At 47.6% G+C, this 26,099-nt stretch overlaps 1 protein-coding gene across 7 annotated transcripts in view; it reads left to right on the top strand.

Annotated features, from left to right (window-relative positions):
* Positions 1–26,099, top strand: part of akna (AT-hook transcription factor) — a 271,963-nt gene that overhangs the window by 3,750 nt on the left and 242,114 nt on the right. For 5 of the 7 annotated variants that reach the window (XM_072488305.1, XM_072488310.1, XM_072488309.1 and 2 more), the window contains exon 2: positions 15,522–15,620. The exons of the other annotated variants lie outside the window; for them this stretch is intronic. The gene's annotated coding sequence lies outside the window, so the exon portion shown is untranslated. The remainder of the gene's footprint in view (positions 1–15,521; positions 15,621–26,099) is intronic. 7 annotated transcript variants of the gene reach the window in all.

Below are 26,099 nucleotides of genomic sequence, written 5' to 3'. Positions count from 1 at the left end.
TAGAATGCTCTCAATATGGGGATGGCCACATAGCCGATGTTAACTGGGCACTAAGGTTGGTTTACCTTCCTCATTTTGATGCAATTATTGCGCCATTCACAGCCGCTAGGTGAAGGCATTTAAAATTGCCCTCTTGGATCCTTTGGGATTACAAGTGCAGCCAGCAGAGGGCAAAGTTTGCCATTGCCTGTATTCCACTCAGGTAAAAGGAACCAGGACCACGAATCAAAGGGAGTCACAGATTTAAATCCCGGTTTGTGGTCAGTTGGCTGATTTGACCCTGGCCAGTTGTTGATTCACTTGGTCGTTGTGCCACTGCCCAGTTCTCCCCTTTTGAGTGTTGTCTAGTGTCCCGTGTACCAGATTTCTTCAGGTTTCAGCTGACTAACCGGCAATGCTGTCTGGATTCCCACTTGCGTGTGGCATTGGCGGTCTGCCATTGTCCATGTGACCACTCCCAACAACAGCTTGGATTTATATAAACCAATTTCAATTGAGAAAAAAGTCCCAATATGTTTTACAGATATACGCTGACTTGAAGGATATTAATGGGGTGACAAAAGAGATTGGTTTAAGATCTTAAGGATGGAATCTAAGTGTTGTATGAAAATTTGAAGTTTGAGCCACTGAGCAGCAATGAAGAGGGATGAAATGTGAGCAGGATGTTGGTGTGCCTGGAGTGCAGGCGGCTGAGATTTGGATGAGCTGACGTTTATTGAGGCAGGGAGACAATGGTGACAGAGTGATCATGTCACTGGACTAGTAATCCAGAGGCTAAACCCTGGGGAGATGACTTCAAATCCCACCATGGCAGCTTGTGGAATTTAAATTCAATGAATAAATATTGAAAGCTAGTCTCAGTAATGGTGACCATGAAAAGCATGTCCCTTTAGAGAAGGAAATCTGCTGTCCTTGGCCTACAAATTTATGAAATAGGAGCTGCGAGAGGCCATTTGGCACTTCGTGCCTGCTCCACCATTCAATAAGATCATGCCTGATCTGTCCGTATTGACGTCCACATTCTCCCCTACCCCTAATAATCTTTGATTCCCTTGTCCAACAAGAATCTGTCTACCTCCGCCTTAAAACTGTTCAGTGATCCATTTCCATCGCCGTCTAAATCACAGAGTTCCAAAGTCGCTCACTCCTCTGAGAGAAAAAAATTCTCCTCACCTCTGTCATAAAAGGGCGACCCCTGGAATTTTAAAACGGTGTCCCCTAGTTATGGACTCACCAAGAATAGGGAACATCTTTTCCGTGTGTACCTTGTCAATACAGTTGAGGATGTTTGTTTTTTTTAATTTAAAGTGCCCATTTGTTTTGTTTTTGGAATTAAGGGGCAATTTAGCGGGGCCAATACATCTACCCGGCACATTTTTGGGTTGTGGGGGTGAGAACCACGCAGACATGGGGAGAATGTGCAAACTCCACAAGGACAGTGACCTATTAGCTTTCTTGATTACATGCTCTACCTTGAAGCTAACGTTTTGTGACTTGTGCACAAGAATACCCAGATTCCTCTGCACTCTGCACTTGTTCTCCATTTAAGTAATACTCTTTTTATGTTTTATTCTTCCTGCCAAAGTGAACAATTTCACATTTTCCCACATTATTCTTCATCTGCCAGATTTTTTGCCCACTCACATATGTTTTCTTCACAACATACTTTCCTACCCATCTTTGTGTCATCTGCAAAATTTGGCTCCCATGCCTTTGCTCCCCTCATCTAAGTAATTGATGTAAATTGTAAAAGTTGAGGCCCCAGCGGGACTCCATTCGGCACACTCTGCCAATGAGACAAAGACCCATTTATACATACTCACTGTTTTCTGCCAGTCAGACAATGTTTAATCCAGGCTAATACATTACCTCCTGCACCATGGGCTTTTATTTTATTTGCAATAGCCTTTGACGTGGCACCTTATCAAATGTTTTCTGGAAATCCAAGTACAGTGTGTCTATCTGTGATTCTAGACCCTCAGCTATGTGGCTGTCTCTTAACCACCCTCAGAAATTGTCCAGTAAACCACTCATTTTATGAGTAATTCAGGATGGGCCAGCGATGCCCACACTCCATGGAAGAGTAAAAGATGAGGCTTTCAGTAAAAGGTGACATGCAATGAAGGTGGAAGCAGATAGTCTTTGTGAAGGAACTGTAACCAATCTAAGGTTGAAGAGGACACGAAAGTTGCAAATAGGCTGCTTCAGCCTAAGGCATTGGACTGAAATTTATTCTAGTGTCGGGTGTCTTGAGGATGAGTCAGAAAGCTGGGGACGACCCCAGGCGGCACGGTAACACAGTGGGTAGCACTTACGTTTCACAGCTCCAGGATCCCAGGTTTGATTCCCAGCTTGGGGTGTGGAGTCTGCACGTCCTCCCTGTGTCCGTGTGGGATTCCTCCAGGTGCTCCAGTTTCCTCCCACAAGTCCCGAAAGACGTGCTGTTAGGTGAATTGGATATTCTGAATTCTCCCTCTGTGTACCCGAACAGGCGCCGGAATGTGGCGATTAGGGGCTTTTCACAGTAACTTCATTGCAGCGTTAATGTAAGCCTACTTGTGACAATAAAGATTATTATTATTGAATGATTGTGAGACACTGCTACATTTTATGGAGGCCAGGCAAAAATTAGATATTGTTGGGGCTGCCATCCTTCTAAAGGACGTCACCTGCCCCAAGATTCTGGCTTGGGCTGACAAGTGGTAAGTACCATTTAAGCCTTGCAAAACCCATCTCTAACAAGGGAGAATCCAACCATCTCCCCTTGACATTCAATGACATTGCCATCGCTGAATACCCCACTATCTACATTCTGGGGCTTACCATTGACCAGGAACTGAACCAGCTATAGAAATACTGTGGTTACAAGAACAGGTCAGAGACTTTGAATTCTGTGGAGAGTAACTCACCTCCTGACTCCCCAAAGCCTGTCTACCATCTATAGGGTAAAAGTCAGGAATGTGATGCAAAACACTACAGTTGCCTGGATGAGTGCAGCTCCAACAACACTCAAGAAGGAAGGCACTAACCAGGACAAAGCAGCCTTTGTGATTGGCACCCCATCTACCACCGCCTTTAACATCTACTCCCTCCTCCACTGACGCACAGTGGTAGCAGGGTGTATCATCTACAAGATGCACTTAACAAAATTCCTCCGAACAGCAGCTTCCAAACCTGTGACCTCTATCACCTAGAAGGACGAGGGCAGCAGATGGGAAAACCACCAGCAGCATGTTACCCTCCAAGCAGCACACTGTCCTGTCTTGGAACTATACCATCATTCCTTCACTGCCGCTGGGTCAAAATCTTGGAGCTCCCTCCCTAACAGCACTATGGGTGTACTTACTGCAATGGTTCAAGAAGCTGGCTCACTAACACCTTCTCAAGGGCATTTTGGAGTGAGCAATATGAATGCTGGCCTAGCCAGTGATGTGTACATCTCTTGAAAAGAATTTTAAAAAGTGAATGTCAATTTAATACTGGCAACATGCTAATAGATGAGCCATACTAATCAAGAAGGCTGTGGGTTCAATCAATCTACACACTGCATTACTTAACCTGCACTGCATGTGGCATCAGCATCCTTAGATTAGGGAAGGATATTATTCAAAAGGATTCCTGCTCATAGCTAGCCAAATACTCCAGGAAATTGTGTATGTGTGTGGCCATTGAGTGGGACAGGATTGAGTTTGGCTAAGCTGTTCTCTCCATTGGTGAAGCTTCCAACACTCGCTTTCTTATATCGCGCGCGAATGGTAGCAGATGGTGGCTGATGCCTGTGCAACCAGATGGCAGTTTTAAGCGAATACCCTCAAGGAAAGGAAGGAAAGGAGATAATTGAAGGGAGGTAGGGAATATGCTGCAAATGGATGGTCTGTTTTTTTGAGCAGAGGCTGGGTGTGCATGGTGCATTCTGATTGCTTGTTACAGATTACATTAAATCACCCCAGTACTTTGCTGGCCTGTGATAGAAACGGAATTGTGCTATATAGTTGAGAATACTGTGATGTTTCACAATGAAGATAGGATACCCTGGTTACCTGTGTACCCGCATGAGATAGGATACTCTGGTTACTTGTGTACTCCCATGAGATAAAATACCAAGATACCCTGGTTATCTGTGTACTCTCATGAGATAGGATACTCTGCTTACCCATGTATCCCAATGAGCTCTAACTTTTAAAAGTCAGCAGTTTTATTAGACTAAGTGAGGGAGCTTTGCCGTGATACCAAAGCCAGACTGAGTCTTGATTGGTGGCTGTTTATCTATATATTGGTCCCAATGACTTTCAACCTTCTAATTTAGCATATCATAAGAACATAACAACTAGGAGCAGGAGTAGGCCATCTGGCCCTTCAAGCCTGCTCTGCCATTCAATGAGATCATGGCTGATCTTTTGTGGACTCAGCTCCCCTTTCCCGCCTGAACACCATAACCCTTTATTCCTTTATTCTTCAAAAAACTATCTATCTTTATCTTGAAAACATTCAATGAAGGCGCTTCAACTGCTTCACTGGGCAGGGAATTTCATAGATTCACAACACTTTGGGTAAAGATGTTCCTCCTGAGATCAGTCCTAAATCTACTTCTCCTTATTTTGAGGCTATGCCCCCTAGTCCTGCTTTCACCCACCAGTGGAAACAACCTCCCCGCATCTATCCTATCCATTCCCCTCAGAATTTTATATGTTTCTATAAGATCCCCCCCCCGCATCCTTCTAAATTCCAACGAGTACAGTCCCAGTCTACTCAACCTCTCCTCGTAATCCACCCCCTCAACTCTTGAGATTAACCTAGTGAATCTCCTCTGCACACCTTCCAGTACGTCCTTTCTCAGGTAAGGAGGCCAAAACTGAACACCTGATACAGTTGCAGCATAACCTCCCTAGTCTTAAACTCTATCCCTCTAGCAATGAAGGACAAAACTCCATTTGTCTTCTTCATATCAATTCTATCAAAACAACTCTATCCTGGGTAAATTTTACATTGCATTAAAAATGAACAGCCATAATTTGGGATCACTGTTACTTCATAACCTTCATCCAATATTTTCATAGCTGGAGTATGTTGGGAGACAAATAAGCAACTCTCCCTTCCTGGGTTGAGAACCGTTCAGCTTCATTTTCGAGACACTGTTCAAACGTTGAAGAAGTCACCCATTGAAAGTGCAACGTAGAAATAATCGGATCCCTTATGGGTAGGATGGTGTCCAAAGGTCTAGAACAAAATTGTAATTTATATAATTCACCTCCTCCAATTTCACACATGTGCCATACTCCAGATATTGTACATTTAATGTGATTGTGTCAGAAGAATAGAGCAGCATGATTTTAGAGGTTTACCCAAATGTATGTATTCAGTGTTGATTACCGTGTTAATTATCGGTTTGAGTATGCTGAAGGGTTTGAATTCCACTGGTAAATCCAGAGAAACTCCTTGTGCCTTTTAACTTGCTACGTGACTCTTTGTTTAAAAAACCTGCCTGGTCCAATAAATTCAATTTCAGATCTTTTCTACACTCGGGCACTAAAAAAAATCTGCGTTATGAAGATCAGTCAACGAGACATGAAATCCTCATTGTGTGGAGAGAATTTGAATTGCTGGCTTCTGACCTCCAGGGTTATTAGACAGTGATTTGATACTTCATCTGTCAGAATTTATGTTAGTGCCAAGACGGCTCGAGACGGCAATACCTTTTAAAAATCCGACTGCCTCAGACTGCATGAGCAGACTAGAGCTCCCTCGGCGAAGTTAATTTTGAAAGTTGGGGAAGAAGGAAATGACATTCAACCAAGTAGTAGCAGTGGGGCCTCTGATGTGTGGAGAATATTGAAGGAATGTTAAGCTGAATGCAGCAGACGGTAATAACCCAAGAACTGGGCTTGTAACACTGTACACTCTAGACTCACCATAAAAGCAACTGCCACTTCTACATTTTATAATGCGCATAAGAGCTAAACCAGAACTATTTACAGTGCACCGGTCTAAGACTAATTTGATGATTCTTAGAACAAGTATGGGCATGATGGATCGAATGGTCTGCTTTCATGCTGCAAGTTTTTGGTCATTTTAACCTAATCTGCATAGCAACAAACCTAGAGGTTTGGACTGGTCACTCGTTTTACAGCCCGTCCAGTTTTATTTTCCGTCTATCTAATTGTGCCTCCGACCATACTTGTGGCGATGCCGGCGTTGGACTGGGGTGAGCACAGTAAGAAGTCTTACACCATCAGGTTGAAGTCCAACAGGTTTGTTTCGAATCACTAGCTTTCGGAGCACTGCTCCTTCCTCAGGTGAATGAAGAGGTATGTTCCAGAAACATATATATAGACAAATTCCAAAGATGCCACACAATGCTTAGAATGCGAGCTAATGTCTAAAAATATATGTTTCTGGAACATACCTCTTCATTCACCTGAGGAAGGAGCAGTGTTCCAAAAGCTAGTGATTCGAAACAAACCTGTTGGACTTTAACCTGGTGTTGTAAGACTTCTTACTGTCCTACCATAAAGTTAAGGTTGAGGTTTTCTTCCCCCCCCTATCTGAATGGATTTTTCATGAGCATGGTTTATAACATTCTAAAACAATGACTGCACAGCAGAACCACACAACTAACTGAAAGGATGCACCCTTTAATGATGAGAAGGTTGAGCTGACCTCTTTAATCATGGAATTTACAGTGCAGAAGGAGGCCATTCTGCCCATTGAGTCTGCACCGGCCCTCGGAAAGAGCACCCTAATTCAACCCCACGCCTCCACCCCATCCCCTTTATCCCCGTAACCCAGTAGCCCCATCCAACCTTTTTGGACACTAAGGGCAATTTAGAATGGCCAATTCACCTAACCTGCACATCTTTGAGCTGTGGGAGGAAACCGGAGCACCCGGAGGAAACCCACGCAGACACGGGGAGAACGGGCAGACTCCGCACAGACAGTGACCCAAGCCGGGAATCGAACCTGGGACCCTGGAGCTGTGACGCAACTGTGCTAATCACTGTGCTACACATCAATAACCTCCGCTGGTACAGGAATTGAACCCAAGATGTTGGGCTTGTTCTACCTCACAAACCAGCTGTCCAGCCAACTGAGCTAAACCTGCCCCCAATAGATGTCTTTAAAATTACAAGGGGGTTTTATAAATAGATGGGCAGCACAGCTGCCTCACAGCGCAAGGGTCCCGCTTTCAATTCCGGCCTTGGGTGACTGGCTGTGCGGAGTTTGCACTTTCTCCCCGTGTCTGTGTGGGTTTCCTCCGGGTGCTCTGGTTTCCTTCCACAGTCCAAAGATGTGCAGGTTAGGTGGATGAGCCATGCTAAATTGCCCCTAAGTGTCCAGGGATGTGCAGTTAGATGGGGATTACGCGAAAGAATGGGCTTAGGCAGGGTGCTCTTAAAGAACGAGGGTGCAAACGCAATGGGCCGAGTGGCCTCTTTCTGCACTGTAGAGATTCTATGATTCGATGTGCAAGACATGTTTCCACTTGTGGGGGAACAGAAATTAGGGACTGTAAATATAAAATAAAGACTAATAAATCCTGTATGGAATCAGGAGAAACTTAAGGGCAGGATTGCCCAGCTGGGTGTTTCTGAGTGACAGGAGGCATTGCGCCATTCGCTGGTGGCAGGAGTCACTGTTTCTGCCGTTGTTAATGGGAATTCCCCTTGAAGCCACCCCAAGCCGCCGAGAAATTCACGGGTGGGGGTGCGCTGCCGACGGGAACAGAGAATCCCGCCGCCAGCGAATGGCCGGAGAATCCCGGCCTACATTTCCCAAGAGTGGTAAGAATACAGAGTTGCTACAACAGGAGTTGTTGAGGAGAATAGTATTGACACGTTTAAAAGGAAGCTGGATAAATACTTTTAAGGAGAAGAGGTATAAAGGATAAGTCGTTATGATTAGACAAACTAGGCAGGCTTGTGTGGAGGAATAAGCACCACTACCGAACAGTTGGGCTGAATGGTCAGTGTCTGTTCGGTGGACTCTCTGTAATTCTGTATGAGTTATACATTTTGGCAAGATTCCTTCCTCTGCGCCCACCACCGTGGAATGTTTTCCGGTCCCGCCGATGTCCACAATGTTTTGCGTGGCTCGTACATCTGCCCCCCCATGGACGGGGGAGTCAACTTCGGCGGGAACCGTAAGATCCCATAAGATTCCCACGAGTGGGAAAGGCTGTAAAATACAGCCCGATGTATTTAATCCACTGAAGTTGTTTTCGCATTGTGTTCCCTGCCACAAACCAAATATTCCAATTGAATATTTATCTCATAGTACTGGCTTTGTTAAATATCCATTGGATGGGATTTTATGCTCTCCCCGTGGTGTGTTTTGCAGCCGCCATTAGCCGGCAGACGCATCTTCTGATCCTGCCAATGTCAGCCACTTTTCCTATAGCTTGCATCCTCCACGAGTGGCAGGGGCGTGGCCTTCGGCGGGTCTGATCCGCCGTTGGGAAGAGCCGGAAACTTTCAGCCATTGATTCATGTTCCCGGAGTGATATTTTTACGGATCAGAAAAGTGTTGTTTCGTAGAATCCTCCTCCTCCACGTACCATGCCCTCAGGGCGCGTTGACAACCATGGAATTCAATTGGATTGGTCCATGATTATTCTTGGCAAATTACTGCAGCGGTCTGCCAATGCCTTCTGCGGTATGGCTGCCCAGAAAACACTGCCACTCCTTCCACCTCCCACCAAGCATTTTGGAAGGATGTACCCACAGATAATCAATCTGATTGGCCACATTCTGAACGTCATCAAGTACTGAAGTGGGACTTGATCCCAGAGCTTTTCGTCCAGAGATGGGGACACCACCCACTACACCACAAGACCTTCTAAATTTCACATAAAATGTCCGCCCATAGTGAAGTCTTCTGTCCTTTTGTAATTGAATATTTGTCCTAACTATGATTTGAAACCCCATTAGCTGTTTCTATTGGGTCTCTGTTTTACTTGTTTACAACTCTTTTGTTGGAAGAAAGAAAACCTATTTTCTCCAGTTCTTGAGGTTCTTTGATTTTGTGTTATCTAGCTCTGTGAATACGATCAAACATAAATTGTTTGTTTACATTTCATAGAATCTCTGAATAGTTACAATAAGAAGGAGGACATTGGGCCCATCACAATGTCCATGTCAGCTCTTTTACAAGAGCAACTCGGCTAATCCCACTCCTCATCCCATTATCTGGAACTCTGTAATTTTCCTTTCTCTTCAGGCGTTTTCCCCTTTTGAAAGCCCAATTTCATCAGCTTCCACTGCACTCTTTGGCCATGTATTCCAAACCTGAACCATTTCATGTATTGAAAAGAATTTCCTCATAGCACCATTGGTTCATTTGCCAACCATTTTAAATCAGCGTCCTCTGGTGCTCTGCCAAATGGAACACTTTCTCCCTTTTCAATCTGTTTAGACTTCTCATGATTTTGAACATTTCTATCAGATCTCCTCTCAACCTTCTGTTCTGTAACGAGAACAACCCCAAATAATATTTGCATCCGAGCATCTGAACAACCTTGATCACGTCCCTTTCAATTTACCTTCTGAATCCTTCATCATATCTGACTCTTGCACTCATTATTTCAACACTTTTCGGAGCATAGTGTCACTCAATACTTGTGTTGGCAGTATCTAGAATTCTATACAGCATCCCAAAGCGACTTTACCAATGCTTGTGAGTGTGTCAACAATAAAATGGGTCCACAAGATGATGTGCGGTACAATTTGTCTTTAAGTATGCAAATTCACAGGCCTGGAGTTTCCCCTTGGGTGCAATCAACAATCAAGGTGCACATTCTGCCCAAAATTGCTTTCGGTTTGAGAAGAGTTCATTTTTCTTTTGTTCCCACTCAAATTAATTGGCATATTACAAAATGATCAGGGGGTTGGATAGGGTGGACAGTGAGAGCCTTCTCCCGCAGATGGATATGGCTGGCACGAGGGGACATAACTTTAAACTGAGGGGTAATAGATATAGGACAGAGGTCAGAGGTAGGTTCTTTACGCAAAGAGTAGTGAGGCCGTGGAATGCCCTACCTGCTACAGTGGTGAACTCGCCAACATTGAGGGCATTTAAAAGTTTATTGGATAAACATATGGATGATAATGGCATAGTGTAGGTTGGATGGCTTTTGTTTCGGTGCAACATCGTGGGCCGAAGGGCCTGTACTGCGCTGTATTGTTCTATGTTCTATGTTCTATATTACCAAAGGTAAAATTTGTCACGAATCAACAGAATTGGTTAGCATCTAAGAATGTGATTTTTTTCTAATTCTGCTTTTAGAAAAATATTCCTTGATATATTTAAGAGTGCTAACTGGGTTCATTTTTGATGAACACAAGGCAGCACGGTAGCATTGTGGATAGCACAATTGCTTCACAGCTCCAGGGTCCCAGGTTCGATTCCGGCTTGGGTCACTGTCTGTGCGGAGTCTGCACATCCTCCCCGTGTGTGCGTGGGTTTCCTCCGGGTGCTCCGGTTTCCCCCCACAGTCCAAAGATGTGCAGGTTAGGTGGATTGGCCATGATAAATTGCCCTTAGTGTCCAAAATTGCCCTTAGTGTTGGGTGGGGTTACTGGGTTATGGGGATAGGGTGGAGGTGTTGCCCTTGGGTAGGGTGCTCTTTCCAAGAGCCGGTGCAGACTCGATGAGCCGAATGGCCTCCTTCTGCACTGTACATTCTATGATAATCTATGATAATCTATATGAAAATATGTGTATCACAAAGTGAACATTTAAAATCCATTTGTCTCAGCTGTCACCTATGAGTAACCCAATTTTTGTTTTCTTTATTCATACATGGGATGTGGGCGTCGCTGGCTGGGTCAGCTTTTGTTGCCCATCCCTGAGGGCATTTTAAGAGTCAACCACATTGTTGTGGGTCTGGAGTTATATGTAGGCCAGATAAGGATGGCAGATTTTTCTTCCCTGAAGGGCATTAGTGAACCAGGTGGGTTTTTACATTAGACATTTTTTTTAGACTTTTAATTCCAGGTTTTTATTGAATTTTATTGAATTAAAATTCCACTAACTGCTGTGGTGGGATTTTACCCGGATCCCCAGAGATTACCCTGCGTCTCTGGATTACTAAACCAGTGAAAATACCACTATTGGGGGCTGTTTAGCACAGGGCTAAATCGCGGCTTTGAAAGCAGATCAAGGCAGGCCAGCAGCACGGTTCAATTCCTGTATCAGCCTTCCCGAACAGGCGCCGGAATGAGGCGACTAGGGGCTTTTCACAGTAACTTCATTTGAAGCCTACTTGTGACAATAAGCAATTTTCATTCATTTCATTTCATTCATTTCACTACGCCACTACCTCCCCAGTTTAGTAACTCACGCGATGGGCTGGATTCTAAGGTCCCCCAGCTGAGTATTTCTCGGCAGCACCCGTTCGCTAGCGACAGGATTCGATCTTCCCGCTGCTTGTCAATGGGATTTCCCATTGAAACCACCCCACGCTGCCAGGAAACCCCTGGGGCGGGGTGCACTGCCAGCGGGAAAAGTGAATCGCAACGGCTGGAGAATTCCAGCCGATTTATTTTAAACAATCCCTGAGGCGTACGGTTGTCAGTTTATTATGACACTTTTAAAAGAATCTAAACTTTTTGACACGTGACTACTCGTCTTCTAGCACCAAGAAACGTTTCATTTTAAAAGCCTCCTCAAAGACCTGCAAACGGCCAAAATTTGACAAAATCCCCAATTGATCTGAGGACATGGACAGTCTTGTGGATGGGGTCACCTTCTAGCAAAATGTTTTAAAAACTAGCGTAGTAGATTGTGGAAAGTTGATTTGTGTCAAACACGATTTAAGCTTGAGATTCCGCGATTTTGTTGTCTCGCGTTGCTTTGGCTGATTTCAGGCGAATTGCGCTGAAACAAAAAACATTAGCAGCTTAACAGAAACCCTTGCCTGTTGTAATGAACAGGTTTGTGATAGCTTCCCAAATGTTCCTTGACTATTGATGGGTGATATTTAACATGGAGCACAGGAAAATACAGAACTGAAAAAAATCTACACAATCCCTCTGCAGTGTACCAACACAGATGTGTTTTAGCCTTTTTGTTTAAGCACAATGCATTGTGTAAAAAACACTCATCAGAACATATTTCAGTCACTTCTGCTGCAATAAAAGTCGTGGTACGTTCTAAATGATGCAACAAGCTCAGTCACTGGAATCAATTCAAGTATGTTTCTTCTTAAATAGCCCTCGGGAGATTCTGAGGCGTTTCGATGGTGCAACATCCTGTAAGACATGAACGTGTTTGCGCAGGAAGGAATGTGAAATGAATCGGCTATGATTTTGCCATTGAATGCCAAATTATCTCTGCTGTTACAAAGTAATTTATTATTATCATGTTTCAAGCTTCCTACCCTGTTTTTTCCTGCCCCGAAGAATCCCATCAGCTGTATGAAAATTTACTTCTAACCTCTTTGCCATTTATTTTCTCCTGCTCTGATTTTCTTGGCCCAAGATTTTTAATTTGCAGCCCAATGAAGAAAAGATTCTGCAAGAACCTTTCAGTCCTTTATAATCTTGCAGAGACTCAATTGAATGAATGTTTGAGGTGACATGCAATAGATGAAGAAATTCTAACATTCATTTTAATTCTATTAAAGCTTTGTTCCGCATCAAGTATCTTTTTGTGACATTAGCAACCAGAAATATATTTTTTAAAGTCGCTAGGGGCAGCCATTTTGGGACATCTGTAAAGTCGGACATTGAAATACGCAACTCTGACTGCAGAGCTGGAAGAATTTTTTTTTAATGTCCCTTTTCTGTTTGAGTTCCGCTCTCGTAAATTAGAATTGTTAATTATGCAAACATATTAAAATGACGGATTGGGAAAGTTTAAACAGTCACGTTGAACTAAGCACTGTGACCTTCAATATTCCCCAAGCACAGAAAGCTACAGTAATCTTCTGGGGAAAGACAGAAGTAAAACAGATTTTAAAATAAACATGGAACAAAGGAATTCTATGAAATTTCTCTCTGACCACCCCCCTCCCTGTAAGACATAAGTTCGAGGGAACCACAGTGACAGTAAGACACTTCACCCAGCATGACTGCCTTTACATGAAGTGTTATCAGCCACAACTAGAACTTATTCTGCTCCCTTTTTCGATGCAGTGAATCACCACGCAGTGAACAAGCCAATAACTTTGTTCCAAAGTTCAATGACGCGCTGTATAAATGCAAAATGTCCTGACATCTTTCCTAGGTTTTTGCTTATACACATGTTCCATGTGTACTTCCTGAATCTGACTAATACAAATGGTCAATCCACATGGACCTGGTCTAATGTCTTCATTATTTTAACTATCTCCATTAAATCTCCCCAAAGTCAATTAATTTCTACAGTAAAAAGATCCAGGTCTATAAGATTATCAAGGTTTCTAAGCACTTCCAAACTAGGTAGCTATTAATGACTCTCATCTAATTTGTTATCGACCACAATGAAAGCAAACTACAAGAGTGGAGTGAGTAAATTAGGCATCTACACAGTGAAGCATGGAGCGGCACAGTGGTTAGCACTGCTGCTTCATGGCGCCGAGGACCTGGTTAGCACATCAACGGTTATGTGCAAGAGAGGGAATAGTGTGTAAGGGAGATCAGGGGCGGGATTCTCCGACCACCCGCCGGGTCGGAGAATCGCCAGGGTGCGGCGTGAATCCCGCCCCCGCCGACTGCCGAAGTCTCCGGCGCCGGGGATTTGGCGGGGGCGGGAATCGCGCGCGCTGGTCAGCAGCCGCTGGCAGCGGCCCCCCCCGGCGATTCTCCGGCCCCCGATGGGCCAAGTGGCCGCCCGTTTTTTTTTGCCGGTCCCGCCGGCGTAAATTAGAGTTGGTCCTTAACGGCGGGACCTGGCGGCGTGGGTGGCCTCCGGGGTCCTCGGAGTGGCGCGGGGGGATTTGGCCCTGGGAAGTGCGCCCACCATGGCCTGGCCCGCGATAGGGACCCACCGATCCGTGGGCGGGCCTGTGCCGTGGGGGCACTCTATTGTTCCGCGTCGGCCGCTGTGATCCTCCGCCATGGCCGACGAGGAGATGAACCTCCCCCCCGTGCATGCCCTGGGATGACACCAGCACACGCCGGTGCTCCCGCACATGCGCCAACTTGCGCCGGCCGGCGGAGACCCTTCGGCGCCGGTTGGTATGGCGCCAAGCCCCTTCCCCGCCAGCCGGCAGGGCGCAAACCACTCCGGGGTGGGCCTAGCCCCTGAAGGTGCGAAGGATTCCACACCTTTGGGGCGGCCTGACGCCGGAGTGGTTCACGCCACTCCTCGGCGCCGAGAACCCCCGCCCAGCCCATAAAATTGTGTTAAGAAATTTCAAATTTACCTCGTCGAGAGCAGAGGCCGAGATTGCCAAGTCCGAGTAGGTCTTGGTAATTTTGCACATGCACAGACCAAGAGTTCGTGGTGCAAGTGCAGTTTGGCATTTCCGTAGTTCTTCGGGCCAAGGATGGATCCAGTACAACTGTGCAAAACGTAAACAATGCAAAAACCCAGGCCATGTGACTGGGACTGTAGCACCATGGTTGAGAAGAGTTCCAGGCAGCAGACCGTGAGATAGGCGAGGTAGAGGTCTCAGTTAATAAGAGAGCGAGGAGCAGAGAAAAGGGTCCAAGCAGAAGAAAGACTAAGTGGTGAGGGCTCAGGAGAAGTCCTGGTAATAGAAGAAAGCAGCAGAAGGTTGGTGACTCCGTGCTGTGGGCCTTTGGGGCAAAGGTGTATATTTGTTGCAGTAATATTATTAAATAACCTAATTTTAGCTATCCAGATATGTGTCATCTAAAGTTGTAATTAAGGAGTCGTAAAAGGTTTACAAATTACAAATTTTAAAAAGTGTTTGTGGTTCTTGTCCAGTATCCCAACAAATGTTGGGGTCTGAGCCAGGATCAAAGTACCTCATATAAACCCTGAATGTCAGAGTATAAGTCAGATATTGTAATCCATTTTATCTTTCCGATCTTGTATAGTAAAGTTTATTTTTGTTCAAAACCAATCATATGTTGTGGCTTTATCCCCTGAGAAAGGGTTTTAAATCTCAGAGTTTGTCTACTTTAAACATAACATAATTTGTCCCTAACCAGGTCATGCCAAAAACCTGGGGGTCTGGCCAGGAATCATAACAATAGACAGATTGATCATGTTCTGTAAGCTATAGAATGCTTTGTTGGGGATTGTTGGGGATTGTAATGATATGTAAAATGTAGGGAATGTGAAGGGTTACCAAGATGATGTTCATGTATCTGAACACTAGATGGCACCACGGAATAGTCATATAAATAGACCGTGCCTCCAAGAGTTTTGGGAGAAGGTTGCGAGAAGCTGTTAGAGAAGGTTAGGAAAAAGGTAGATAAAGGGTGTTAGTTGTATTAGAAAGATATTCTAGATTTCTATAACATAGATTTAATACTGTTTTTTCTTGGCTGTTACTTAGTAAGGTATGCAAATCATTTAAAGTCGTGTAAATGAACCAGCTCTGTTGAAATAAATAGCTTGATGTTCTTTGTCAGCACTCCAACTTTAAGCCATCTTGCCGGACTTCACAAGGAACATCACCGGAATGGACTGAAAAATGTACCTGATGCCCTCCAGCAATGACAAAAAACAAGGTAGCCATCCACACACAATACAAATAATATATGTTTACAAGGCATTGTACCAAAAATCTTTCCTTCCAAGAGCAATCCCACAATGGAACAAGCTGTCAAAGGAAATAGTCACATCTCCATTGCTTGAAATCTTCAAGACTCATCTTTGGATTATTTCCCTTTCAAGGTTTTCATTATCAGGTCATGCCTGGTTTCGTTAGCACTGCCCATATAAACATCGGCAGAATGCAGCTATTAGTCTGTGGAAGCAGAAGCGGACGTTGACCTCTCTGGCTTTTTACTCCCAGAGTCTTTTGTGTGTGTGTGTGTGTGTGTGTGTGTATGGACATCTTCACCAACCCCCACCTCCTCCACCAAGACCTCCAAGGCAGTACCCAAAAGTCTTAGGGCCCACTCTCTCTCATGTTATGCCACTCCTCACTGTTTCGTGGGGTAGATTACCTGGCTGCGTTACTCCCAGAACTTGTCCCAGCCAAAATACACCTGCCCTTTAAGTGGTGCAGACTAGCTTTAGATGCCAGCAAGTTCTGATTGTTGGCACTTGTTGATACACACAGCTAATGAGCAGTGTAGACCTTTGGCTGCTGGCTGCTTGCAGAAGTTGTTTTGGTGAACACGTAGCGTCTGTATTTCGTCCAACGGGCACTGGTTCATAACAAACACGATGCCCATTTCCAGGTGCTATCCAACTTAGCCTTCATTTATTTTTATTAGCGTAGCTTATATTGCATTTACCCACATAACAAAAGTGACAGCAATTTATTTACTCTCCGGGTGCTGGGAAAATCGTAGCATTTCTAATTTGCATTTGTACATAATATATACTTCTATCGCATCACATATGTTTGATCCATTGACGGCCTGGCGCAACTATGCTGCAATTACTGAACAATTTAGGTTGCAATTAACTATTGAGAAGACTGAAGCGGTTTTTGGTCCTGTCTCCTCCAAACTCCATCCCCTCCCTGGCAAAAAGCCAGTCTGTGCGCTGCATTGGTGTCATATTTGACCCCAAGATGAACTTCTGACCTCAAGATGATCCATTTGTACCTCCGCAGCATTGCTTGACTTCATCCCAGTCTCAGCTCCCCTGATCCATTTGCGCAATTTAACGGGACAAAAACTGAGCCCCGATTTGGGTACTGTTAGCAGGGTGCCGAGAAACACCCCACTATTCAACACTGTTCAGCTCGCCAGTACAGAAGAGTACTAGCGGATCAGGGTGCCATTTTTAAAGGCTGCCCTGATCTTGCGACCCCACCAAGTTCTCCAGACCCCCACACGGCACGCAACTTACCACTTACAGGGTCCTCGAGTCCCCCCTCACCGCATCCCTTTATTGGCAAGTTACCCCAGACCCCACCCATGGCACGGGCAACCAGGCACCCGGGCACCTTGGCACTGCCAGCCTGGCATGCTGGCAGTTCCCCTTCCAGCCTGGCAGTGTCACATAGGCACCTTGGCAGTGCCACCCAAACACTGTCAGGGTGCCTAGGTGGCAGTACCAATCTGCCAGACTGACAGTGCCAAGTTGCCTGGGTGCCAGTGGGAGTGCCAGGGTACCGCCCTGCCCAGAACCCAAACACCCGGGGGTTTCTAATGGCACATTTGTGTGGACCACTGCTAAACGGCACCCTGGCAAGGCCTCCCGGGCACCGGGAGAATCTGGCGCAGACATATTTAAATGCGCCTAATGGCTCACTTAAAATTGCTAATCTAGATCTTGTTTAGTGAGGGTGAGATCCAGGTCACAACGTCTCACGTGATTCCGTTGAATTCACGTTTTGAGCATCGCAAATCTAGCGGGAAGCCTCTCGCAAGATTCAACGACCCCATCGTGTCACCAAGTCGGGCGCAACGAGGCTGGTAAATCAAGTCCATGTCTTCATGGCCTCTAGAATCAACTATTCCAATTGACCTGAGTGCCCTCCAATATTATTAATCTTGAGGTCATCCAAAAGTCTGCTGCACATCCTTAACTGGCAGCAAGTCCTATTCCGCTATCACCTCTTTGTTTGCTGATTTACATTGGCTCCTGTTCAATCCTGTGCCTGGATTTTAAAATTCCCATCCCATGTTTACAAATCCCTTCATAGTCTTGTCCCTTCATATCTCTGTCATCTCTCCAACTCCACAACCATCCAAAATGTCTGCGCTCATCTGATTCTGGCCTCTTGTGCATTCCCAATTAGTATTGCTCTATCACTGGTGGTCGTGGCTTTGATTGCCTCTGCACCAAGCTCGGAAATTTCCTCTCTCCAATTCTCCACCCCTTCACTTTGATTTCCTCCTCTAACATACTTGTCAAAACCTACATTTTTGACCAAACCTCTTGGGTCACCTGCCTAATATTTCCTTATGCACCTCAGTGTCATCCTTTGTGTGGTAATCACCACTGTTGTATATATTAGGAGATGTGTGGTAAGGCCCTGTACTACAGGTACGGGGGTAGTCCCTGCCTGCTGGCTCCGCCCAATAAGCGGAGTATAAATATGTGTGCTCCTCATACAGCAGCCATTTCGCCAGCTGCTGTCGGAGGCCACATATCTTAGTGTAATAAAGCCTCAGTTGTATTCAACTCTCGTCTTTGTGCAATTGATCGTGCATCAATTTATTACATTAAAGTTTTCAGAAGATGGACCTCCGCATCGCCTGCAGCTGGATCCGCAATCCAGCAATGCCAAAAAGGACTTTGAACATTGGCTAGCTTGCTTTGAAGCTTACATCAGGTCTGCACCAGATGCAATTCCGGAAGCTCAGAAGATCCAGATCCTCTACTCGCGGCTGAGTTCCAACATTTTTCCGCTTATCCAGCACCTATGATGAAGCCATGGCGCTACTGAAAGAGAACTACGCCCAGCGGACGAACACGCTCTTCGCCAGATACATACTCTCTACTCGTAGTCAGCTCCCTGGTGACTCCATAGAGCGTGCTTTAATTCCCCTGGTCAGAGACTGTGACTGTCAGGCCATCACGACCACGGAACATTCGAACATCCTCATGCGGGACGCTTGCGTCACAGGGATAGGGTCAGACCACATTCGCCAGCGACTTTTAGAAGGGGGCCACGCTTGAGCTTGTGGAAACCAAAAAGCTGGTGCTATCGATGACAATCGCCTCGCGCAATATCCAGGCCTACACCCCCAGCCGCACGGCCCACTCTTCCTACGCGTCGTGGACTCCGCAGACAGCCGCCCCACTGGGGACCCCACTCAGCCAATCCTACGCCTGTGCCACGCGCCAGCCAGCCATCCCCGGGGGCCCCAGATGTTACTTCTTTGGGCAACAAAAACACCCCCGTCAACGCTTCCCGGCCAGCAGCGCCCTTTGCAAGGCCTGCGGAAAGAAGGAGCACTTCGCCGCGGTGTGCCAGGCCGCTCAGTCGCTGCGATCGCCCCGACCATCCCCCACCCCTGCGTACGGACAATGGGCGCCATCTTGTCCATCTCAGGATCTTCAGGCGCCGCCATCTTGTCTCCCCCACAGCCCATGGGCGCCACCATCCTACCAGGACCCGTGCCCCTTGGGCACCCCATTGTCCGACACCAGCGACGACCAGCCGCGACTCGCCTCAGTCACGATTGACCAGTCTCGCCCACACAATCTAGCCACCGCCTCGACAAGCGGTGAAGATCGATGAGCACGGGATCTCCTTTCTGCTGGACTCCGGGAGCACCGAAACCTTCATCCATCCCGATGCGGTAAGGTGCTGCTCCTTTGCGGTACACCCCGCCAATCAGAGAATCTCCCTGGCCTCCGGGTCCCACTCCGTGGTGATCCGGGGGTACTGTATAGTCACGCTCACGATCCAGGGCATAGAATTCAGCGGCTTCCGTCTCTACGTCATCCCCAACCTCTGCGCTGCCCTGCTACTCGGTCTGGACTTCCAGTGTAACCTCCAGAGCCTAATATTGAAATGTGGCGGCCCCTACCACCCCTTACTGTGTGCGGCCTCGCGACCCTAAAGGTCGACCCACCTTCCCTATTCGCAAACCTAACTCCGGATTTCAAACCCGTCACCACCAGGAGCAGACGGTACAGCACCCAGGAGAGGACTTTCATCAGGTCTGAGTTCCAGCGGCTGCTTCAGGAAGGCATCATCGAGGCCAGCAACAGCCCCTGGAGAGCCCAAGTGGTAGTGGTGAAAACTGGGGAGAAACACCGAATGGTCATGGACTACAGTCAGACCATCAATCGGTACACGCAGCTCGACGCGTACCCCCTCCCACGCATATCTGATATGGTCAATCAGATTGCACAGTACCGGGTCTTCTCAACTATAGACCTGAAATCCGCCTACCACCAGCTCCCCATCCGTAAGGCGGACTACCCATACACTGCCTTCGAGGCAGATAGCTGCCTCTACCATTTTCTTAGGGTTCCCTTTGGCGTCACCAATGGGGTCTACCGGTCTTCCAAAGGGAGATGGACCGAATGGTCGACCATTTCAGGCTGCGGGCCACTTTCCCGTACCGAGACAATATCACCATCTGCGGCCACGATCAGCAAGACCATGATGCCAACCGTGCCAAATTCCGCCACACCGCCACTCTCCTAAACCTCACCTATAACAAGGAGAAGTGCGTCTTCAGCACAAACCGCTTAGCCATCCTCGGCTATGTGGTTCAGAACGGAGTTCTGGGGCCCGACCCCGACCGCATGTGCCCCCTCATGGAACTTACTCTTCCCCACCGCCCCAAGGCCCTCAAATGCTGCCTGGGGTTCTTTTCCTACTACGCCCAGTGGGTCCCAAACTATGCTGACAAGGCCCGCCCACTCATCCAGTCCATTCTTTTCCCCCTGATGGCCGAGGCTCAACAGGCCATATTAGGGCCGACATCGGCAAGGCCACGATGCACGCAGTCGACGAGACGTTACCCTTTCAAGTGGAGAGCGACGCATCAGGGACGCCTCAACCAGGCAGGCAGACTCGTGGCATTCTTTTCACGAATCCTTCATGCCTCCGAAATTCGACACTCCTCCGTCGAAAAAGAGGCCCAGGCTATCGTTGAAGCTGTGCGGCATTGGAGGCATTACCTGGCCGGCAGGAGATTCACTCTCCTCACTGACCAATGGTCGGTAGCTTTCATGTTTAACAACACACAGTGGGGCAAGATCAAAAACGATAAAATCTTGTGGTGGAGGATCGAGCTCTCCACCTACAACTACGAGATTTTGTATTGCCCCGGTCGCTCAACGAGCCCCCGATGCCCTATCCTGAGGTACATGTGCCAGCGCACAGGTGGACCGTCTTCAGACTCTGCACGACAACCTTTGTCACCCGGGTGTCACACGGTTGTACCACTTCATCAAGGCCTGCAATCTGCCCTACTCCGTCGATGAGGTACGGGCAATCACCAGAGACTGCCAGATCTGTGCGGAGTGCAAACCGCACTTCTACCGGCCGGACCGTCCGCGCCTGGTGAAGGCCTCCCGACCCTTTGAACGCCTCAGCGTGGATTTCAAAGTGCCCCTCCCCTCCACTGACCGTAACACGTATTTCCTCAGTGTGGTCGATGAGTACTCCAGATTCCCCTTCGCCATCCCATCCCGACATGACGTCTGCCACCGTCATCAAAGCCCTCAACACCATCTTTGCTCTGTTCGGCTTCCCCGCCTACATCCACAGCGACAGGGGATCCTCATTCATGAGCGATGAGCTGCGTCAGTTCCTGCTCAGCAGGGGTATCGCCTCCAGCAGGACGACCAGCTATAACCCCCGGGGAAACGGTGAGGTGGAGAGGGAGAACGGGACGGTATGGAGGGCTGTCCAGCTGGCCCTACCGTCCAGAAATCTCCCGGCCTCATGCTGGCAGGAGGTTCCTCCCCGATGCACTGCACTCCATTCGGTCGCTCCTCTGCACTGCGACTAACGACTCACCCCATGAACGTCTCTTCGCCTTTCCCAGGAAGTCCATATCCGGGGTGTCGCTCCCGACTTGGCTTGCAGCTCCAGGACCCGTACTCCTCCGTAAGCACGTACGACTCCACAAGGCGGACCCATTGGTTGAAAGGGTGCAGTTACTCCATGCTAACCCCCAGTATGCCTACGTAGCGTATCCCGACAGCCGCCAGGATACAGTCTCCCTCAGGGACCTGGCACCAGCAGGTTCCCCACACACACACCCCTCCGGCCTGGCGCCACCCTCCCCTCCCCCGGCGCACCCAGCAGCAACCCCCCCGGGACTATGAGTCCTCCCCCTGCCCACGCCCGAGGATGAGGAGGGTTTTGGCACACTCCCGGAGTCACCGAGAACCAGACCGACATCGGAATCGCCGCCACCACTGCATCGCTCCCAACGTCAGATCAAGGCCCCGGACCGGCTAAACCTGTAATTGGTTCGGGATTGTTGAAGCACCATGTACTGGACTCCAACATTTTTTTTGCCTCTGTATATTAAAACTCGTTCTGTATATAGTTCTCCGCCACCCCTGCCGGACTCCATTTTAACAGGGGGTGAATGTGGTAATCACCATTGTAGTATATATTAGGAGATGTGTGGTAAGGCCCTGTCTAGAGGTACGGGAGTAGCCCCTGCCTGCTGGCTCCACCATACAGCAGCCATTTCACCAGCTGCTGTAGGAGGCCACACATCTTAGTGTAATAAAGCCTCAGTTATATTCAACTCTCGTCTTTGTGCAATTGATCGTGCGTCACTTTGCTGAATAACAGTCCTGCTATAGGCGCTATTTAAATATATGTTGTTGCTGCTCGAGAGGGTTTTGCAGGGTTGTTCTCCATGATTGTGCTTTCTTTCAGGGTTAAATGGTACCTGTACCTCAAGGAACAAGCAACCGACTCTGAGGCGTTTGTCACCTTGCTTAGAAATTGGGGCTAAAATGGTGATCCCCAGGGATAATCCCAGCAATGTGAAGGATCAGAGAATTCCCTCACTCAGATTCTAATCACCAGTTCATCCAATTATACTCGGTGAATAAAATATCTTTTAAATCAATATTGTCAGCAGAGTGATTGTTTGGTAGGCATGGTTGACTCTTTCCCTCCACCAATGTTAGAAATAATAAAATCAAGGGATTCTCCCCTACCCAGCGGGGCGGGGATCCCGGCGCTGAGGAGTGGCGTGAACCACTCCGGCGTGAACCACTCCGCACCTTCAGGGGCTAGGCAGGCGCAGGAGTGGTTTGCGCCACACCGGCCGGCGGGAAGTGGCTTGGCACCACGCCAACAAGCGCCGAAGGGCCTCCGTCGGCCGGCGCGAGTTGGCACATGCACGGGAGCGCCAGCATGTGCTGGGGGGATCATCTCCGCGTCGGCCATGGCGGAGGACCACACCAGCTGACGCAGAGGAATAGAGTGCCCCCACGGCAGGCTTGCCCGGGGATCGGTGGGCACCGATCACGGGCCAGGCCACTCCCGGGGGCAACTCCCGGAGTCAGATCCCCTCGCACTCCCCCGAGGACCCTGGAGGCCACCCGCGCCGCCAGGTCCTGCCGGTAAGGACCTACTCTAATTTACGCCGGCGGGACCGGCAAAAAAACGGGTGGCCACTCGGCCCATTGCGGGCCGGAGAATCACCCGGGGGGGCCGCTGCCAGTGGCCGCCGACCGGCGTGGCACGGGTCCCGCGCCTGCCAAATCTCCGGCACCCCACCCCCCCCCCCCCCCCGGCGATTCTCCGACCTGGCGGGGGGTCAGAGAATCCTGCCCAAGAGCATTGCAATCTGGGCCTATTACATTACCACCCCAGCATGAGAATTGTTTACTGGATTAAAATTGGAAAATATATACAAGAAGTTGTCGAATCAGGAGTTATCAAGTGAAACCATTTTCCTTCTCTTTAGATGGTGTATTGGATTTAATTTTGGATCAGTTCATTGAAATATTGATCTGAATATGAATCTGAACTCAGAAATTTGCTCACAGAGTCAATGAGCACATAACTCAATCGATCTATCTACTAAAGACAGGGTGTGGTGTGGTGGCTTCACTATGGGCATTAAATCATGACCGTGAAACTCATTATTGGCACCCTGGGCTCGACCGTGAGAGGAAGTTTGAGAGGTACCTCAGGCTTTGGTCTGACAAAGCAACCTCACCAATTGCAGCTGTTAGTCGACCTGCCTATAACTTAGAAGAATTGTACTCGCCGATTGAAAATGCCCTAATTTCCTCAAGAGAACATCTTATTAATACTTCAATTTCCTCCCTTTCTTTCTCAGTAGTTGCTGTGTTCCAATTATTTTGTACTTTGTTGGGTGCCTGAGGAACGTGTAACCAAAGGCAATGATATCGCGTTCCTCTGCTCGTTAGGTCACAAACTTGAATAAAACACATTTGCATGGGCCAGAATTTTAGGTTGCCCGGACGTGCGCGTGCTCAACCCGGATGCGTGTGAAATCACACAAAAAGACATTGTGCGCGTGTTCGGATATCATTGCGCACTTGTGCAATATTTCAGTCTGCAGGGGCATGCAAGAGTAGAAAGTCACGGCGGCATGGTGGCGTAGTAGTTAGCACTGCTGCCTCACGGCGCTGAGGACCCTGGTTTGCGTATGTCTTACCCCACAACCCAAAGCTATGCAGGCGAGGTGGATTGGCCATACTAAATTGACCCTTAATTGGTAAAAAAAAACCAATTGGGCGCCCTAAATTAAAATGAGAGATCGGAAGAGTGCCGCTCCGATAATCAAGCAGTATTTTTGCCCACTACGGGGACAATTTTATGTGGCTCGTCTGCTTTTATGGTTGGTGGGTGGGCTGAATGGCCAGGCAGCCTTTACATTTCAGCTTCAACCTTGATCCGGGTTGGGATGAACTTCCCGTACTGAAATAAAATTGTGCCTGGGGACTAAGGTTTGTGTTTGAATGTGCAAGGGGCAGCATGGTGGTGCAGTGGTTAGCACTGCCGCCTCACGGTGCCGAGGTCCCAGGTGCGATCCCGGCTCTGGGTCACTGTCCGTGTGGAGTTTGCACATTCTCCCCGTGTTTGCGTGGGTTTCACCCCCACAACCTAAAGATGTGCAGGGTAGGTGGATTGGCCATGCTAAATTGCCCTTAATTGGAAAGATGAACTGGGCACTCTAAATTTTTTTTTTAAAAAAATTTTTTAAGAATGTGCTGCCGAGACACATTTCTTTTCCGCCGCTATTTATTTTTCACAGGCCAGCAGCTCCCTGAGGCAGCTCCGTAGCTGCTGTCCCCCCCTGAGGGAGCATATTAGAAGCGCCAGCTCGCACCCTCCTTTTCCTCAGCATCTGCCCTCTCTTGCAGCGCTCACTCTTTCCCAATGCATGCTTCACGCTGGCTCCCTGTTAGTGGCTCCTGGCACAATATACACCAGTATATCATGGTGCAGACACACACTGATGGACACACAGTGGGACCAATCAACACACACAACACCGCAGCCAATCACCAGTTAGAGCACACTCACTATAAAGACAGGGGGCATCAGAGTTCCCGCTCTTTGGAGTTGCAGCTAGCTAGGAGGACAGAGCTCACAGCCTGCAACACAGACATTCACCATGTGCTGAGTGCATCGACTGGTTAGGACAAGGCAAAGGTCTTTAGTTAAAGCTAGTATCGTATTAACCCACAGTCTGAGTATGTTTAAACAGTTAATGATTCAATGAAATAGTGCAACAAGTGTTGGTGACCTGTATGTGATCCAGAACACCCAACACATCAGCTTCCTGTTAATTTACCAATCAGCATGACATCACGTCCCAGGGCCGACCGCAGCCAGAAGCAACTCTGAGGCCCGCTTCCAGGCCTGTCGAGTGCGCGCGAGTCTGATGGCCGAAAAACCCAGCCCATAGTTTTTAGTTGTCAGGAATGCTGATTTTTATCCCTGTTGGTTGGATGCAGGAAATGGCTGCTGTTAATACATTGCATGACCGTGACATTGGGCCAGGCCGCAGCTCCATTGTGTAGCTGATCTGTTTGCGCATGTGACAGATGTAGGCCCCGAGGGATACTAAGCCAATATTAAGAGCCAGCATTATTTGGACTGAGAGGATGTCAAGCCTCATCAGCGAGACATGCAGTGACCCTTGACCATCATCCTCAGTTCCCCCACCAGTTAGTGGCAGCGATTAGGGCTGTGCAGTGGTCCATCCACTTCTCTGCAACAGATATAGATTTTGTGAGTAAAATCCAATTAAATGCGACGAAAGAGAGATTTGTGTTTGATTTATTTAATGTTCATAAATTTGATTGTGTAACCAGCAGGTGAACTCTGCAGGGATGAACTTAGTGAGAATTGTTTCAATTGATTCAACTCACGACAATTTCTCTCGGAGTCTAGTTTCATGGGATCATGTGCTTTCTGTGTTTTGATGAATAGAATGGCACTGTGTAGTTTGTTCAATATTTCACTGTAAAGAGACAGTCTGATGTTTTAACAAATGACAACTGCCTCCATATATTTCATGTCATTGTGTTCAGACACAAGACAGATTTATCAAATTTGTTTATTGCAGAAATTAGATGCAAATTTATTTTTAGCCCTTCGATTC

Source organism: Scyliorhinus torazame, chromosome 22 (genome assembly GCF_047496885.1).
Source record: "Scyliorhinus torazame isolate Kashiwa2021f chromosome 22, sScyTor2.1, whole genome shotgun sequence".
NCBI lineage: Eukaryota > Metazoa > Chordata > Chondrichthyes > Carcharhiniformes > Scyliorhinidae > Scyliorhinus > Scyliorhinus torazame.
The sequence above is the reverse complement of the archived record's forward strand: the minus strand, read 5'-3'. Positions and strand labels throughout refer to the sequence as shown.